The following is a 7484-nucleotide window of genomic DNA, read 5'->3' as shown; positions in this document are numbered from 1 at the left end:
TAGTTCCATTTCCAGTTTTTTGAGATACCTCCATAATGATTTACATAATGGCTGCACCAATCTGCAGTCCCACCAATAGTGCAGCAGGGTTCCCTTTTCTCCACAGCCTCGCCAGCACATGTTTGTTGATTTATTGATAATAGCCATTCTGACCAGAGAGAAGTGGTATCTCATTGTGGTTTTTATTTGCATTTCCCTAATGATTACTGAGGTTGAACATTTTTTCATATGCCTGTTGGCCATCTGTATGTCCTGTTTAGAGAAAAGTCTCTTCATATCCTCTGCACATTTTTTAATTGGGTTGCTTGTTTTTTTGCTGTGGAGTTGAATGAGTGTTTTATAAATTTTTGATATTAACCCCTTATCAGATATATCATTGGCAAATATCTTCTCCCATTCAGTAGGCCGCCGTTTTGTTTTATTGATGATTACTTTTGCTGTGAAAATACTTTTAAGTTTGATGTAATCCCATATGTTAATTTGTTCTTTTATTTCCCTTGTCCAAGGGGATATCTCAGTAAAAATATTACTCAGGGTAATTAATGTCTGCAAATTTAGTTCCTATTTTTTTCTTCTAGCAGTTTTATGGTTTCAGGTCTTACATTTAAGTCTTTACTCCATTTTGAATTTGTTCTTGTATATGGTGTAAGTAGGTGGTCCATTTTCATTTTTTTGCATGTGTTAGTCCAATTTTCCCAGCATCATTTATTAAATAGACTATCTTTACTCCAATGTAAATTCTTGTTTCCATTGTGATAGATTAAATGACCGTATAAGGATGGATTTATTTCTGGGCTCTCTATTCTGTTCCATTGATCTATGTGTCTGTTTTTATGCCAGTACCACACTGTTTTGATTACTGGAGCCTTGTAGTATGATTTGATGTTGGGTAGCATGATATCTCCCACTTTGTTCTTATTTCTCAAGATTGCTGTGGCTATTCGGGGTCTTTTATGGCTCTATATAAAATTTTGGATTATATGCTCTATTTCTGAGAAAAATGTTCTTGGTAGTTTGATAGGAATTGCATTGAATCTATATATTGCCTTAGGTAGTATTAACATTTTAACTATATTAATCCATATTATCCATGAACATGGTCTTTATTTCCATTTATTTGTATCATCTTTGATTTCTCTCTTCAACATCTTATAATTTTCTGAGTACAGGTCGTTTCCTTCTTTGGTTAAATTTATTCCTAAGTAGTTTATTGTTTTGAAGTAATTGTAACTGGGATTGATTTCCTGATTTCTTCTTTGATAGTTTATTTTTGGTGTATACAAATGCAACTGATTTCTGAATGTTAATTTTTTATTCGGCTACCTTACTAAATTCATTTATCAGTTCTAACAGTTTTTTGGTGGAGTCTTTGGGGTTCTCTATATATAGTTTCATGTCATCTGCATACAATGACAATTTTACTTCCTCCTTTCCAATTTGGACGCTTTTTATTTCATTTTCTTGTCTGATTGCTGTGGCCAGAACTTCTAGAACTATGTTGAATAGAAGTGGTGAAAGTGGGCAGCCTTGTCTTGTTCCTGATTTTAAGGGGAAAGATTTTAGCCTTTCCCCATTGAGTATGATGTTTGCTGTGGGCTTATCATATATGGTCTTTATTATGTTGATATATGATCCCACTATTCCCACTTTGTTAAGAGTTTTGATATTAATATAGGTAATGTTTGAAAAGATTATATTTGCTGTAGTGTGAAAACGTTAGACCGAGGAAGCAGAGACAGGACATGGAATACCCAAGTCTGGTAATTATCACTGTTCTGCTATTAGCACATCATCAGGCACAAACAGGTGAACAAATAGGAACAATTGCTCCTTCTACTCATTCTTACCTTATTTCTCCTCCAACCTTGTTATCTCATTCCAAAAAAGGTCTTACTGCCTCATATGATTAGTAGTAAGCTCATGAAGTTCCTAGAACCTACACAAGTTCACATGATTCTAAATTCTCAGTGTTTCTTGACTTTCTCTGTCTGACTTATTTTGCTCAGCATTATAATCTCAAGATTCATCCATGTTGTCATAAATGGCATTATTTCATCTTTTCTGATGGCAGAATCATATTCCATTGTGTATACATACCACAACTTTTTTATCCAATTATCTATCAAATGACTTTGGTTGTTTCCATGTCTTGCCCACCATAAATAAAGCTGGGGTGGTAGATGAGGATAAAAGGGACCCAATATATGGTGATGGAAAGAGAACTGACCTTGAGTGGCTCAGTTGGTTAAGAATGAGCTTCAGAGCGCGAGCTCTGAGCAACAGGGCTGCTGGTTCGATTCCCACATGGGCCAGTGATGCTGCACCTGAGCTGAGCTGCAGCTGAACTGCCAAGAGGTGGCAGGATGGCTACGCTGGTGAGAGCACATGCTCCTAACAACAAGACTGCCTGTTGGATGGTGGGCTATGCCAGCCCGCAACTAACTGAACTTGGCACCTTGAGATGAGCTGCAACCTGAATGGCTTAGTGGATAGAGCATGTGTTCTTAACAACAAGGCTGCCGGTTGAACTCCCACATGGAATGGTGGCTATGCCCACCCTCAACTAAGACTGAACACAGCACCTTGAGATTAGACTCCACAAGTTGCCGACTGGCAGCCAGATGGCAACTGGCACCCTTCACAACTAAGACTGAAGAACAACTTGACTGGTTCCCCCCGAAAAAAATCCATAATTTAAATAATAATAATACTAAAAAATACATTGTCATTTTTGTCCAGGGGACCCAGTGAGAGAGCAGGGTTCTCAAGTGTGTACTTAGGAGTTGGAATTGTCGACCCAAAGTGTTCCAAATCCAAATCCAGGGCTTGCAGCAGCCCTGTATCTGGTGATTTGCACCTCTCCTCTCTCATTTTGGGCTGGTTTACAGCTCAATCTGAGTTTAGAGGGACATTAGCTATGATGATTTTATCTGAATCAGGATTCATCATTTTCAATGTCTCACCATTGGAATGAGTTCACTTAGAAATAAGAAGCTGGTGCTGTCCAGGGAAACCTCCTGCTATTCCTTCCATATAACTCCTCTTTTTTAGGCTTTCTGGTTGGCATGCTCCAGGGAGTCTCAGTGCCCTGCTTTATGAAAGTTTTTTGGGATGGGTCCAAGTTATTCTGCAGACTCCATCGACTCATGGATGTCCATCAAGGAAACGTCTGTGCCTTCATTGCTTTCATTCCCCTTATTGGAATGGGAGAAGGTGTATGGTTCACTCTCAGACTCAGCACTGAAGCCAGGGGGTGGATTTTCTGTGGTCAGCTTTAAAGTCAGGGCCCTGGAACATGTGGAGTGGAGAGGGAGGGCAGTCCCTGTGAGGCCCTGGAAGGGCTGGTAGGTGCTCACCTCTGGCTGGATGAAGGACCAGTTAGAATCCTGCAGTGGATGCCCAGATATGATGGTGTCATTGATGACCTCATAGTCGTGGAATTCACTCTTCTTTTGTACTTTCTGAAGCTTTTTAGACTGCATCAGCACCTGGGTGTTGACATTGCCATTGTAGATACGTATGGCCAGGCCCTTGTTTATCTTCTTTTTCCTACTCTTTATCACAAAACAAATGATGAGTCTGAAAGCAAACAGCAGTAAGGTGCCACTTCCCACCACTGCGATGAGGACAATAGGCAGGTCCATAGTCCTTGGAATAAGTGACACCTGGAAGAGCAGGTTCAGCTGCTTGCCACTCACAGGGCTGCAGTTGGAGATGTTGACCCAGGAACTGTGGTCGTGGAAGCTTGGCTTGGGGAGCACCTCCTCCAGGCTGAAGACTTCTTTGGCTTGGAGGCTTTACTCCTAGATGATCATGAATGTGTGCCCTGTCTGGCCGACCAGGCCGGTTTGCTCTTTTATGAAGGTCAGGCAGGCCACCTGGTCACTGGGCACGCTGGTGTTCCAGGAAACCAAGTTGAGGGATGGCGGGCCCCATTCCCAGTTAGGGCCTCTCAGGTAGACCTTGCTTTTGATGTCCAGGGTCACCATGAAAACACCTTCTTCTTTGAAGTGGGGAATGAAAAACACCATCAGACGCTGCTTGGAGACCTCTTGTTGGAAGCTGGGGGCAAGGGTGCACAGGGTCACTGACACGTTCTGCTTCACTTGGATCTGCTCGATGGAGCCACCTGAGCAGAAGTAGCTGAATTAAAGGTCCTGGCTGGGGCTGGCACTGGCCGTGAGGTAGCTGAATCTGGTGTTGCAGATCTACTCACATGTGTCCTGCTGCAGCTTCTGGGCCAGCACCAGTGCCAAGATGAGCCTGTCCTTGGGCACCAGCAGTTTCCTGGAGAAGTCATGCAGCTGCACAGGGAGCTGAAGGATTCCCTGAGCACCTGGAGAAAGTAGGACTTCCTGTGGCAGTTGTAGTTGTCCATGCAGCCTGCAAAAGAGGGGCTCCTGGTACCCAGGCAGAGAGGAGACTGCCTCCCAGCTCTCAAGTAAGCCCAAGGCTTTATTGTCTTTCTCTTTAGTCTATCCTCTCCCACTGTCCTTCGCTCCTGGCCCCTTGATGTCCCTTTTCTAACTTTCCTACCTGTTCTCTCATATTCTTACTAAATAAACCAGCAGATCAACTTCTAGGGTGTCTTTAGGGTTGGAAAATTCTCTTTTTGTTTATCAAGTTCTCTCCTGTGTGTCTGTGTCATAGATGCTAAGTGCCATGTGGGGAGGGCACAGGCTTTTCTATCACTAAGGCCTGTTGCCCATGAGTTCCCAACTGTGGGGAGGCAGTTCTGCATAGTGGCTAGAGTAGGGGATGGAGCTAAAGTATCTCAGCTCAAATTGCAGCTCTGCCACTTCCTAATGGGGTGGCCTCTGGCAGTCTGCTTTGCCTCTCACGTTGCCTCTGTTCCTGTATCTGTAGAGACTCTAGGAGTATCCATGTGAAGATCATGGAGGCCCAGCAGGGAGGTGACTGTTGGTTTTGCTGCCCTTCATGCATCATATATTTATTATGTATCTAGCTCACGTACAGCACTGTTAGGGGCTAAAGGGATAAAAAATGGAGTAAGCCAAAGTTCTTGACCTGAAGACTCAGAGTCTCACATGAGAGAAGACAAGTGGGCAGTGAGCATGGAAGAAGGGGGCATGCAGACAGGGGAGGGTGGGGAAGGCTACATAGAGGAGGAGAAGATTTCATGAGGAGAAGATTCCAAAAGGAGAAGACTGAAGGCTGGAAAGAGGAGACAAAAACATGGACATGGGGAATACACTGCACTCCTGAAGGGTGCACGTTCCAACGGAGTTTGCTGGTTCCAAAGGGGGAGTGTTCCTACCTTGCTGCTTGCTTCTTAATCGCTCCATTTCTCACCCTGCACTGTAGGGAACATTTTTTTCTTTCTTTTTTATTAGTTTCAGGTGTACAAAACAATGTAATAGTTAGACATTTACACCCCTCACAAAGTGATAACCCTCCTTCCCCAATCTACTACCCTTCTGACATCGTATATCGCTGTTACAAATCCATTGACTCTATTCTCTATGCTGTACTCCACAATATATATATATATATATATATATATATATATATATATATATATATATATAATGATAGTTGGCATTCATTATTATTCAGTTTCACCTTCAGGTGTACACTGCAGTGGTCAGGCATCTACACAGTCCATGAAGTGGACTCCCTAATAAGACAAGTGTCCATTGGATACTCTACAAAATCTTTACATTATTGATTATATTCCCCAAACTGTCTTTCATATCCCCGAGACAATCTTGTGGTTACCAATTTGTGCTTTCTAATCCCCTCACCTTCTCCTTCATCCCACCCCCCTCCTATCTAGCAACCTTCAGTTTTTTCTCTGTATCTCTGAGACTGTTTCTGATTAGTTTGCTCGTGTATTCTATTCTTTAGTTTCCACATATAAATGAGATCATATGGTATTTGTCTTTCTCCGTCTGACTTATTTCACTTAGCATGATGTTCTCTAAGTCAATCCATATCATTGCAAATGGTACAATTTCATTCTTCTTTATAGCGGAGTAATACTCCATTCTATAAATGTACCACAGTTTCTTAATCCAGTCATCTACCAATGGGCATTTCAGTTGTTTCCATGTCTTGGCTATTGTGAATAGCGCTACAATAAACATAGGGGTCCATATATTTTTTTGAATTAGCATTTTGGATTTCTCTGGATGGATACCTAAGAATGGAATTGCTGTATCAAAATGTAGTTCCATTTCCAGTTTTTTGAGATACCTCCATACTGATTTCCAGTGGCTGCCCCAATCTGTAATCTTACCAACAATGCTCAAGGTTTCCCTTTTCTCCACATCCTCACCAGCATTTGTTTTGTTGATTTATTGATGATAGCCTATTCTTTATTTTCAATAAGAACAAAAACTGAATGGTAAATTCAGACTAGCAAAAATCCTGACTGCTTACAATTTATAACTATGATTTTTGACAAAACCAAATTTAATGCTATCAAGTTTAATGAAGGTTTTTGCTGATTTTAAAAACATTCAAAATGTTTACCAGCTCAATTCTAATATTTAACACATGTCCCATGGTCAAGAAATCACTTCTTTTACCGAACCTCCCATTTTACATGCTGAAAGTTTAACTTTCTTTCTTCAAGAAAAAAAATATCTGCATGCTGTGCTGGTTTTACATATTTGAAAATCAAATATGGTTTAGCTAGTTCAAGCTTCTGAAAATATGGGTCACATTCATTTACATCAAACTTTAGCACCTTTTGTGGTGTGATGATATTAGAATTTTACTCAAAAATATGGCACTGGTTACCTTTTTAGCAAATATATACATTGAGTGATATAGATGTAATTTTAAAAATATTTTAATACTATTTGAATTAGTAAAATTTGATGCATAGTTTCTACTTCACAGGGAATTTAAAGCAAGATTAAAGATCTATGATGCTTTGTCAATTCTTGGAATGGTTTCTAAAAATAGAAGATATGTCAGTTCTGACGACACAGCTTATTGTGTAAGTAAGACTGTATAGCCAAGTCATAAAGATGAGACCCAGGAGCATGATATTAAAAATATGCTAATCAGAACTGGATGCTTATGCTTACTCAATGTTTCCTTCAGGGAGTTCCTGAGACATACTCCATCCAGTTGTCATCTAATTCTTTCCATTCAAATTCATTTTGTAATAAAATTATTTGTTCACCAGATTGTTCTCTAGCATTGAAACTATGGTCTTGAAATCTAAGACAGAATTGTCCATCTTGACTATGACATAGCAGTGTTAATTTACGCAACAATGATGTATTTGAAATAGAAATAGGTGCCTAGATTTTAGATATGTGTTTTACAGGGATTAGTGAGCTATTTTGCCTAGAATACTCCAATCCTTAACTAGCCACTTAAAAGTGTTTAGGCAATGGACCTCCAAACAATTAGTTTTACCCAACCACCCACATATAGTCAGGTTTCTTAGTCCATCATTGTCTGGGCATTTCTAATACTGATTACACAGAGCTGGGCCAATAAGTGTG

At 40.5% G+C, this 7484-nt stretch overlaps 1 pseudogene; it reads right to left on the bottom strand.

The window, feature by feature from the left end:
- Positions 1–3122: 3122 nt before the first annotated feature.
- On the bottom strand, positions 3123–4378 carry LOC109387318 (CUB domain-containing protein 1 pseudogene; annotated as a pseudogene).
- Positions 4379–7484: the final 3106 nt, after the last annotated feature.

Source organism: Hipposideros armiger, unplaced genomic scaffold, assembly GCF_001890085.2.
Source record: "Hipposideros armiger isolate ML-2016 unplaced genomic scaffold, ASM189008v1 scaffold_153, whole genome shotgun sequence".
NCBI lineage: Eukaryota > Metazoa > Chordata > Mammalia > Chiroptera > Hipposideridae > Hipposideros > Hipposideros armiger.
Note: the sequence above shows the minus strand (reverse complement) of the source record. Positions and strands in the feature narration are given on the sequence as shown.